At 42.6% G+C, this 11,021-nt stretch overlaps 1 long non-coding RNA gene across 1 annotated transcript; it reads left to right on the forward strand.

Moving 5' to 3' along the window:
* Window positions 1–1,608: 1,608 nt before the first annotated feature.
* On the forward strand, window positions 1,609–10,552 carry LOC129148997 (uncharacterized). The gene is made up of 5 exons (XR_008555992.1): window positions 1,609–1,764; window positions 2,142–2,311; window positions 7,282–7,495; window positions 7,920–8,473; window positions 9,344–10,552. It is a non-coding gene; the product is annotated as an uncharacterized LOC129148997 (long non-coding RNA).
* The last annotated feature ends 469 nt before the right edge of the window (window positions 10,553–11,021 follow it).

Raw genomic sequence — 11,021 nt, forward strand, 5'->3', positions numbered from 1 at the left:
ACACATACAATTTAAACTAATGAATAGTTGAATGGCTAATGGAAAGTGCCCTGCCCCCAGGAGTGCCCGTTCAAAGATTTCGGGGCAGGAAAAAAAAAAAAAAAAAAGCTGGTAATAACCGCTTCACTTTTTTTGTGGACCCAGAATTGTAACTGGAGGGAGTAAAGAAGATTAATTTCAGAATAGGAGGCCGTAGGCAGAGGTTTAAGTGTGGTATTGTCTCCACAGGCCCTACACACAAGGGTGCCTCGGAAAAATCATCTGAAGGCTACATCAGGAAGTAGAGGAGCATGCTTACTCCGGGCAGCTGCCTAGCACTAAAGGTCAGCCGGGGGGACTGGTAGGAACACAGTTCCAGTTATGGGAACTAGGTTCCCAGTTATGTTTCCGATCCGGATTCTGCTCATAGTTGTGGTTTTTGGAGCTGGGAGAAATATGAAGAAAAGTCAATTGCTAGACGAGGATCTAGGATCCCCAGGCCTGTTCCATTATATAAATGCCTCTGACTTCTAGCTCTGAAGGTTTTCTCTGGAAACTCGTGGGCCCCGCCCACTCCTCCGTGGCTTCCCAAGGACCAGGCTCCACCAGCGGAGGGACAGCGGGAGGCACGAGTTGGTCGGAAAGGAACCAAAAGTGGGTGGCCTGGGAACCCAGGAAGAGGCCAAGACTGAACGTAGGAAAATGCGCGGGAGCGGGATGAGCCTGGCCAATGGGTCCTGCCATGTATCAGGGACAGAACGTCGGAATTGGCCAGGACAGAGGGGCGTGGAACGCAGGAGGGAAGAAATTCGACCCGGAACGGAGGGGCTGAGCCTGGAACCGGGGGAAGGAGCGCAGGCGTCGGCCCTGAGGGTAGGGGCGTGGCCTTGGCCTAGCCCAGAGATTGCGGGAGGGATAAACTCAGGCACAGGAATTACCAGAGTTAAAAGCAGGGACAGGGCACAAGGGACAGGCGTGGAGTGAACACCAGTAGAGAGGAGGGGCCGCGGAGTAGTGTACGCAAGGACGTACCCTGAACGTGAGGGCGCGCCCGGTCCGTAGGGCGTAGCTTTGCTGCCTTCAGAGGCGTCGCGAAAATAGTCCCGCCTGGGGGTTTGAACCCCAGCGGAGGGCAGGGGCGGGGCCAAGTTAGCGCGCAGGCGCTGGATGGTGGAGGGCACAAGCCCTTAGGGGGCGTGGTCAGGGCGTGGCTTAAGGCATTGTTGGGCGGTCGGGGGCGTAATAGGAATAAGCGAAATGACGTAACTGGCGTGAGGGGCGTGGCGAGGCGTAAGGGGGCGTAGCCAAGATGGCCGCCCGCATGAACCTCACCCTGGTAGCAAATGCAGGGGTTTGTGCTCAGAGCGTTTGGGTAAGGTTCCCGGGAGGTATGGAGCCTGGGCAGCAAGGGGACGTGGCCTAATAGAGAGGACAGGGACCCTCTCACATACACGACCACGCTCTGCGATGCGTCCCGGAGCCGGGACAGCTGTTGACCTCGGGAGGATGGCCACAGTCCCGGCGGGAATTCTCTGAAGAATGGTGGGGAGGAGGCAGGGAATCGCCCCCTTCCTTCTCTAACCCTGTTCCTCCACTCCTCAGTGTCATTGGACAACTACACCCCTTAGACTTCTGACCACTTAAAAATAGAACAGCTGTCCCAAAGAATTTGGGTGCTGGAGGGTGTTGCAGTTGCAGAAACCGAGGAGCCTGTATCTGGGTCTCACTCAGACTTGCATTGTTGATCTTTCCCCGAAAGAGTCCCAGCCACTCCCAGAGCAGAAGGTCAGTAGCATAGCTGTGTCATTTGGACTACCTGAGCCTTCTCTACTCCTCAGTTCTTCCTCCTTTCCTTTTTCTTTTGTATGCCGACCCGGGAGCTGGAGGGGAAGAAACTACAAAATACAAACGTTGTTGGTGTCTATGATTCTTTGTGGCAGGAGTTAAAAACTTTTGCTGTAAGGCTCCTGGAAACTCGTTCTTATAATCAGTGTAATCCCCACCCACCGTTATTTTTGTTGAGAAATATGGGGAGGTAAGAAGATGAGTACACCTTAATTTAGGTAGGATTTATTATCTGTCAGACAGTGAAAACCATATTGCTTTTTGCTTTCCCTTCTTCCTTTACTTACAATCTGGGTATATCCTCTTTGCTATTTCAGAGTCTTGCTGCAATATGGCGAGAAGTCAGAAATCTCTGGTGGGAAGCTGCCCTACAGACCTACACATAATCTGCCCCTGCATATCCCTCAGAAAGGTTACCGTTCTCAGCCTGCATTGGCATCTACAGTGAACCAAAGTTCATCCCATCCGCCTTCCCTTCTGGGCCCTGGTAAGGAACTGCATTGTTCTTATATGTTTTGTACACCTGCCATACAAAAGTTTACTACCACTCATAGTTGGAACACAGTAAAAGTTAAGTGAATTTTGTCAGCAGGTGAATATTGTGAAAACATGATGGAAAGAGGAAAGTGCATTTCATATCCGAGGTGGCACTGGGGCAGCACACAAAACGGGTTAAGAAATGTATTTTGAAACCTTAGGCAACCCCAGATTAGGAACATACTCTCGGAAAAAGAAGTGGGTGAAAGGAGGAAGCTAAGCTTTCTCAGTTAAGACATGGAAACATAACCTCTAATTTAAATTTCAGAGAATTGCAAGAGGCTGACTTTCTATATCAGGAGATGAGAAAATGAAAGGTCAATCTGATGAGAATCAAGGGATTTTTTAAAATGTTTTCATAACCTTTAGTAGGTACTTTTTTTTTGCTATCTGTCATATCTATATATATGATAGTTCAAGAGCTGAGGCATTTAATAAATACATGATTTATGAGTGATTTTACAAGGCTGTTAGAATCTTCACACATTTCTAAGTCTGCAAAACAGATGAGGAATGTGTAAGTAAAATTTAATCTCATTCATAAATAATCAGTGATAGCAAAGGGCATGTAGCATAGAAAGCTTACCTTCCCTGCGACCCATCCAGCCTATGGTCCATCTTTCTGGACAGATTTAAGGACAGACAGATTGTCTGTGAAATCCAGTAATGTAGGTTATTAGTTCATTGTCTGCTATGTTTGAGGATTAACATTATTTGTGGTTTCATAATCTTGGGTTTTTATGAGATACGTGAGTAAGTTTAAATAACCACTTCTCAATAAACTGTTACTTTTCATTTAAGAATTATGATTGGTGCCCTGACCGGTCTGGCTCAGTAGATAGAGCGTCGGCCTGTGGACTGAGAGGTCCCAGATCCGATTCCGGTCAAGGGCATGTACCTTGGTTTCGGGCACATCCCCAGTAGGGAGGTGTGCAGGAGGCAGTTGATCGATGTTTCTCTCTCATCGATGTTTCTAACACTCTATCCCTCTCCCTTCCTCTCTGTAAGAAATTAATAAAATATATTTTAAAAAAAAGAATTGTGATTGGCTTTAGGCAACAATGCTGAGCTTGTCCAGTATATATATTATCTCTGAAGTGTCTATCTTTTTATGTCTTGGTGTATAATTTTGTTCTTAAAGCTAAAAGGCATAGCTGACTTGCAATTACTGAATGTCTCTGACAAGGTAAGCATTATTTTATACTAGAGGCCCAGTACATGAAATCTGTGCACTGGTAGGGTCCTTAGCAGCTGCTGGCCAATGCCTCCCTTCCCTGGCTGCCTGCTGCTGCCACAGCCAGCCAGGGTGGGGCCAGCCAGGGGGAGGGGCCACGGGCGGTTGGCTGACCGGCCCCACCCCCTGGTCAAACTCCCCATCGAGGGGACAATTTGCATATTAGGCTTTTATTATATAGGATATTTGAAATCCTGTTATTTTAAATATGTGTGTTTGAGAAAGGGAAGTATTTATGTTCTAAAATTTTATCCAATGATCTTCGCTGGTGTGGCTCAGTGGTTGAGTGTTGACCTATGAACCAGGAGGTCACAATTCCATTCCTGGAGCATTGCAATTTGTTTTTTTAAAAATGAATTCATTAGTAATGTTAATTTAGTTAAACCTAATGCCTTGAAACTGCTTCATTTATATATTTTGAGAGTGTATTTATTTCCTCCACATTGACTGTGTTTTCATTAAAATGAACTGCCCAGAGTTATAGTACATTTCTGGGTGCTGTGTGTGGCTTCCTATCAGCAGGCCCACATCCTACCCAGTTTCAACACTGGCACTTTGAGGCTTAAATTGGAAAAAATAGTGATATTTATCTGGTTAATAAAGTTTTACTTTTCTTTTTTTTTAATTTTTATTGATTTTTAGAGCGGAAGGGAGAGGGATAGAGAGATAGAAACATCAGTGATGAGAGAGAATCATTGATTGGCTGCCTCCTGCACACCCCCTACTGGGGATTGAGCCCACAACCCAGGCATGTGCCCTTGGCCGGAATCGAACCTGGGACCCTTCAGTCCGAAGGCCGACGCTCTATCCACTGAGCCAAACCAGCCAGGGCAAGTTTTACTTTTCTTAACAGAAAGTTGAAAGGTATAAGTCTAAATTCCAATATGCTCATATCTTTAAGATAGTTTTATTTCTTTTTTGCAGACAAAAAAAAAAAAAGTAGTGGTGGCTTGGGGAAATGGGACTTCCCTTGATTAAATTCCCACATCAGATGTTCTTGTATGTAAGTTGCTAAGAAAAACAGGTGACAGTCAGCATTTGATTTTGCTTTTGTCATATGACACCATCCCTCCCTGTTTTCACCCAGGATGGCCTCTGTTGCCATAAGCCAGTGAGCATGTCTTGTGCTGATATCCTGGTATAAAGATAATCCTCATTGTTTCTGGCAGCTCAGTACCCCAGCAGAAGACCCAGTGTTCACTTGTGACCAAGGAGTGACCCAAGAGTGTTGGAGGTTAGCAGAAATAACTGGCAAGTCCTTAGCTATGCCTGCCACAGAGAGGACTCTCTGTTGGTGGCTATTCTGGTCCTGGAATTATAATCCTCATCACCACCTTTCTCATCATCAGAGGCTCAGTGTCTCCCTCAAGTGTTTCAGTTTGACCATTTTTAGGATGGGGTGAAGCAAATTAAGCTGTCAATGAAGGAGGAAGATACGGCAAATTCAGAAAGCAGCATTTCATTAGAGGCCTGTGTTCCTTGCTTTACCTTCACAGCCCCCCCTCCCCCCTAGCTAATCACTGGCTATAAACTCAAATTGCTGTTTGCTGTTATCTCAAGTAGCAGACAGTAAATGTTGACAGTCTTAACTGTGGGGACTGGTAACATGATAAAATAAAGATAAAATCCTTGCACCTATTACCCAAGATGAAAATAAAATCAGTTTCACTTAGTGTACTTTCCCGTGAAATTTAGACTAATTGTCACATTAAAGTAATTTAGGCATGAGATCTTAGACCATGAAAAAATACATTTAATTATGTTAATTCTTAATTTAATGAAATGCAAAGACTATCATCTAGAGTGGAAATAGTACAGTATTGTTATTAGTCCGGTGATTCTTAATGTCATGGTTTCCTTACTTTTAGAAGGGAGAGAAACATTTCTTTGTAGAACAACTTGGAATAGACTGGCACTGTATAAATGTAGCCACTAGCTTCATGTATGTATTTACATGTAAATATAAATTTATTACAATTGTATGGCCACGTGTGGCTAGCACTTACCATATTAGAAATGTCCATCCTTAGAGGAAGTTCTGTCTGACATTATAACTGAACTGTATTAGAAAGTTGTTCTATATTTCTCCATTTAATTGTGAAGAGCACAAATAATGCTTGGAGAACAATAGTATAGTAAGTGCTCACCTACAGGCATGGATGGGTTCTTGGAAACTGTGACTAACCAATTTTATCATAGGATCATTGATATAATAAGAGTTACGTTTCTATGGCATATTTCTGTACATCAATGAGCCTGTAGTAAAATTGGTTGCCTTATAGGTCATTTTGCTTAAAATTGCAGTTTCCAAGAACTATGTTGAGGATTTAACTTTATTGTATTTATATTACTGTTTTCTTCACAAAGAATTCTGTCAATCCCCAGATAATTTAGGTGAGGACACCCAGCCTGTGTTGTCTTTCATTAACTTTCAAGTAGTCTTGAGAAACAATGGGCAGGTTAAGAGCCCCTTGGGATTATATTAACGGCCCCAGGGGTATCTGTAGCTATAGGGAACTAACAAATAGGGCTGAATGAACTGAGCACCAAGAAGTGTCTTCTCTGCTGATAACGTGCTAGGTTAATTGGGCTCAGCATCAAAGTGCCTTTTATAGCCCTGGTGCTCTAATAAAATAATTTACTATGATCATCCTCCCTCACAAAGTCACATGGAGGGTCCCTGTATATCCAGTCCTGCACTAAGCTCTAGGCCTAGTAGGGTGATCTTCAATTAGATGAGGAAATAGCACATCTCAAGTTAAAGTACAGCACAGGGGCAAGGCACAGGAGAAAAAGCTAACAAACATGTAGAGTAATGCGTTCCAAAGATATAATGTAAGCCCTGGCCTGTGTGGCTCGGCTGTAGCATCATCCAGTGCACCAAAGGGTCTCCAGTTGTATTCTCGGTCACGGCACATACCCAGATTGTGGGTTTGATTCCCAGTTGGGTGCTTACAGGAGGCGGCCAATCAATGTTTCTCTCATCGATGTTTCTCTCTTGCTCTCTCCGTCCCTGGCTCTCTCCCTCTCGCTCTCCCCGCCCCAACCCCCAAATCAATAAAAGCATATATATCCTCAGGTAAGGATTAAATAGAAAGAAAGAGAGAGAGAGAGAGAGAGAGGGAGAGAGAGAGAGAGAGAGGGAAAAGGAAGGAAGAAAATTATATAAGAGCCACATAGAAATCTAAATACAAACCAAGTATTTCTAATGAAAATTTAGCTTCCAAATTGATGTATACTGTACATGTAAGATAACAGATTTTAAAGAAGTATGGGAAAAATGTGTAAACTACCTCAATTTTTCATACTGATTACATGTTGAAATGAATGGCAGTATTTTTCAATATATTTGGTGAAATAAAATATGTTATAAAAATTAATTTCTCTTTTTAAAAATCTTTTTAAATGTGACTCCTAGAAACTTCAAAATTACCTCTGTGGTTGGCATTATATTTCTGTTTGTAAGCATTAGTGTAAAGGGATAAAAACAAATAACCCTAAATAAATAATGGTTAAAATGTGAGCTTAGTTAAGAATGTTTTTAAATGGAATAAAAAGATACAGGCAAACAACTATGGGAAAGGAACATAAAAGGGGGTAATATTTATGAGTGCTGTGTGACTATACACTTTTGTTTATGTTCCCAAGAAGTCTCTGATAGCAATATTGTCATCTCTGTTTTTCAGTTGAAGAAAGTGAAGCTCAAGGAGGTTAAGTGCTTTCCTGCCAGGTCACACAACTAGCAACTGGAGAACTAGATTGAAAATCTGGGGACTACACTCTGCACAGGGCCTCTGAGTTCCTGCAGGGTCTGCAGGTACAGGCCTCCTGCAAGCTCCCTGCTTGGGTTCACTCTGGAGATCGAATATTTAAAGGGAACCCAGGATTTGGTTTCATCAGGTATGGGAAGACACACAGACATGGAAATGACTGTCATGAAGGAAGAATTTTGTTATACTCACAGATCCCTAAAAATGGGAGGCCTTGGCACACCACCCAGGGCCACGTGGGAAAGCACCAGGGATGGTCAGGAAGCAGTGAGAGACAAAGAAGACATGGACAGAGCCCTTATTATGGAGTCCATGGGAAAGAATCAGGGAGGCAGCATAAACAGGTTTAGGATTGGGTGTTTTGAATAATTTCAGTGGGTTCTGGGGCGGAGAAGCTGTCCATAGTTGAGTGGTCCCAGGCCCTGGGGTGATTAGGGCAGAGGAATAGTGGCCCAGAGATTAAGAGCCCGATAAAGGAGGGGGCTTTGTGGCTGGACTGTGGATTGCTTGGTTTGCAGATGAAAGGGATACTCCCAGTTGTTTGTTCTCTCTAGGAATTAGCTAACCCTGGGAGGGGCCACCCTTCTACTTCAGCAAGATGTCAAATATCAAAGCATCGAATACAGAAACTGGAAAACATGGTTATTACACTGAGACTTCTGGAAAGAGCCCTTGAGGACTCAAGGGCCTGACTGAAAGCTGCACCTTACCGTACTCTGGCTTGACTGATAGCTTCAGCCTCCGGAGCTTCTGCAGACCAAATGCCAGTGAGGCTCAGAGTGGGCAGCAAATGGAGAAAGCGACACCTTTCCCTGTAGACTGTGGGCTCCAGCCTGTCAGCAAACAGCCTATTCATTTGTTTTGTATCTACTTTCATTCAGTGACGTTTATAACACTCTAAATTGTCCGTTTAAGTGCAATTTCACTACTGGGCGTTGTTTTTAGGTAGTCACCAGGGGTCTGATTTTAAATCACATTCTATTACAATTGCATGACCAAGTGAGATGTCAATTGTTTTAATGCTTCCTCATTTATTGTTCTTTAGCTACACAAGCATCTTAAAGAGCTACAAAAATTAGTGGATATATTGCCATCAATCAAGCATAAGGTAGTATTTTTTTTTTTTGTAAATCACTTGAAATATATTTTATGTTTCAATCTCAGACTAGAGACACTAACAAGGCCCTTTGTATGGAGAGATGTACTTCACCTCAGTGGATTCTGTTAGTGGGCACTGGCCACTGGTTTTGCTGCCTTGCCTTGAGCATTCGAGGACTTGGGGACACAATGGGTACCCTTCTCTGCTCCCGCCACCTGCTCCCTCTCAGTCCTTGTGGACACACTTAGAACAGCCTTCTTGACTCTAGCTACCCTCCCTCAGGCAGGAAGCAGAGAAAAGTTGGACAGAAACTTGGCTTGTCCACCTCTAAATAACAATTACCCATATCCTTCAGGACGCATACCTTTGTCCAGCCCCAAGATCAGTTGTTCAATATTCAGAATCCCAAAGGGGCTGCTCCCTGGAAGTCCATATGTTGTTCTCTTCCTCTTTCCCTCCCCATCTCCCCCTCTTTCCTTCCTTCTTCTTTCTCACTCCCTTTTGTGTCTAGGATCCTGGCTCCTCCTAATTTGCATTGCATTTTAGAAAGGAGGATGCTATTAGTCTCTTAAAAAAGGAAGCCTCCCTATTTGTACACCAGCCACCACCTAATGCCCCCCAAGAATTCAGAGGAGACCACCTGCCGGAAACTCACTAGAATGGAGGGAGAAAATGGGTTCTGCTGTGTTCCCACTGAGGAGTGTCAGAAAGGCAGAGTTCATTGCAGGCATGGGCGTGATTCAGTCCAGAGGACCTAAGGAGCTCCTCTGGACCACGGCTGGTCCCCAGACACTCCTAGAGTTGTTGCCTCGTCATCTGTTTCCTGAGTGGTTGTCATCACCATGAAATGATAGTTTGGTGACCCTTTCTCTTGGCCAGGATACCATAGTGGAATTTGGGTCGTTCGACCCTGCCTGCCTGATGCCCACCTGCCCGGACTACTGGACCTACTCAGGATCCCTGATTACCCCACCACTCTCCGAGTCTGTCACCTGGATCATTAAGAAGCAGCCTGTAGAGGTTGATCATGATCAGGTACATTCTTTCCATGTTTCTGTATAAGGAAATTCTAGTTTTCCTCTTCAAAACAAGCCTGGGCTCAAACTTTGGGATCAGTTTTTAACTTATAATGCTTATACATTTTTATTAAAATGTGCTAACTTCTTGCCTAATTTGGGTATGAATTAGAAAAATCTTTAGTGAACCAGAGAGAGGTGTTAAAACATAGAACATAAGCTTTTTGCTTTCATTCTTGACAGGGACATATATTTTGCTGTATACGCATTGGGTAGAGTCTCTATAAAAATTAAGACTCTTTTAAATAGGAAAAAATGAAGGGTAGAAATAGCTATGTTTAAAACCTTTTAGTTAAGTAAAATTTACGGTGGAATCTTAGAGTAGAGACAGAATCCAGTAAAGCCTAAGTTGGGAGTTTAGACTTGGTATTTGTTTCTCCTTTAGAAATTAAGTGTATTGTATCAACACACAAAATCCTGTTTAATAAACTAACTAAACTATAATAACTGTTTTTACTTGTTTATATTGGATTTTTATTGATTAAATTTTTTCATAACAAAATCTTCCAAATTCTTATTTTCAAGGCAATGTAACAATGAAACCAAAACCCACCAAATGTTGGGATCCCCCAAAAGAGTAAACAATAGACCTATAATATCTCTCAAGGAAGTTTTGGAAAAAAGAAAGCTAAATAAAATATTGAAATGGAATCCAGAGTACATCAGAAGAAATATATACTTTGTCCAAGTGTAGGGTTTTTTTTAGTATTGTAAGGATATTTCAGTATTAGGAATGATATGGTTAGGTACCTACTATTAGCATATTAAATAAAATTGAATTAAGTTCCAGTAGTAGCCAATAAAGTTAGATGAAAAAAGATAAAGACAATTGGATAAACCATTAGTGGAGTCCCATGTTAATTTAAAGAAGTCAATTCCTTTGACGTATAAAAATCACAATTAGAAAATATAAGGGAAGAAAGAGCCCTACTTATAATGGAAATTAAAAACTAAAATACTTTGGAAAGAACTTACCATAAAATGTCAACAAGAAAACTGTAAAATATTCCTAAGGGACACAATAAACTTGAATTAATAAAATTTATACCTTGCCCTATCTGGTTTGGCTCAGTGGATAGAGCGTCGGCCTGGGAACCGAAGGGTCCTGGGTTTGATTCTGTTCAAGAGAATGTACCTTAGTTGTAGGCTCCTCCCTGGCTCAGGCCCTGGTTGGAGCTTGTGCAGGAGGCAACCAATCGATGTGTTTCTCTCACATCAGTATTTCTCTCTGTCTTTCCCTCTCTCTCTTCCACTCTTTAAAAATCAATGGAAAAATATTCTCAGGTGAGGATTTTTAAAATTTAATTAATTAAAAAATAAAACTTATACCATGTAATTGAATAGGAAGTCGTCCTAAAAACATCTTTAATGTCAATTTCCCTTAAGTTGTTATTCTCCATGAATTGTTTATTTTCCATAAATTTTATCTAGTCCCAATAAATATACCAATGGTTATGATGTGGGAGGCTGCTCTGTGGTAG

This window comes from Eptesicus fuscus, chromosome 1 (genome assembly GCF_027574615.1).
Source record: "Eptesicus fuscus isolate TK198812 chromosome 1, DD_ASM_mEF_20220401, whole genome shotgun sequence".
NCBI lineage: Eukaryota > Metazoa > Chordata > Mammalia > Chiroptera > Vespertilionidae > Eptesicus > Eptesicus fuscus.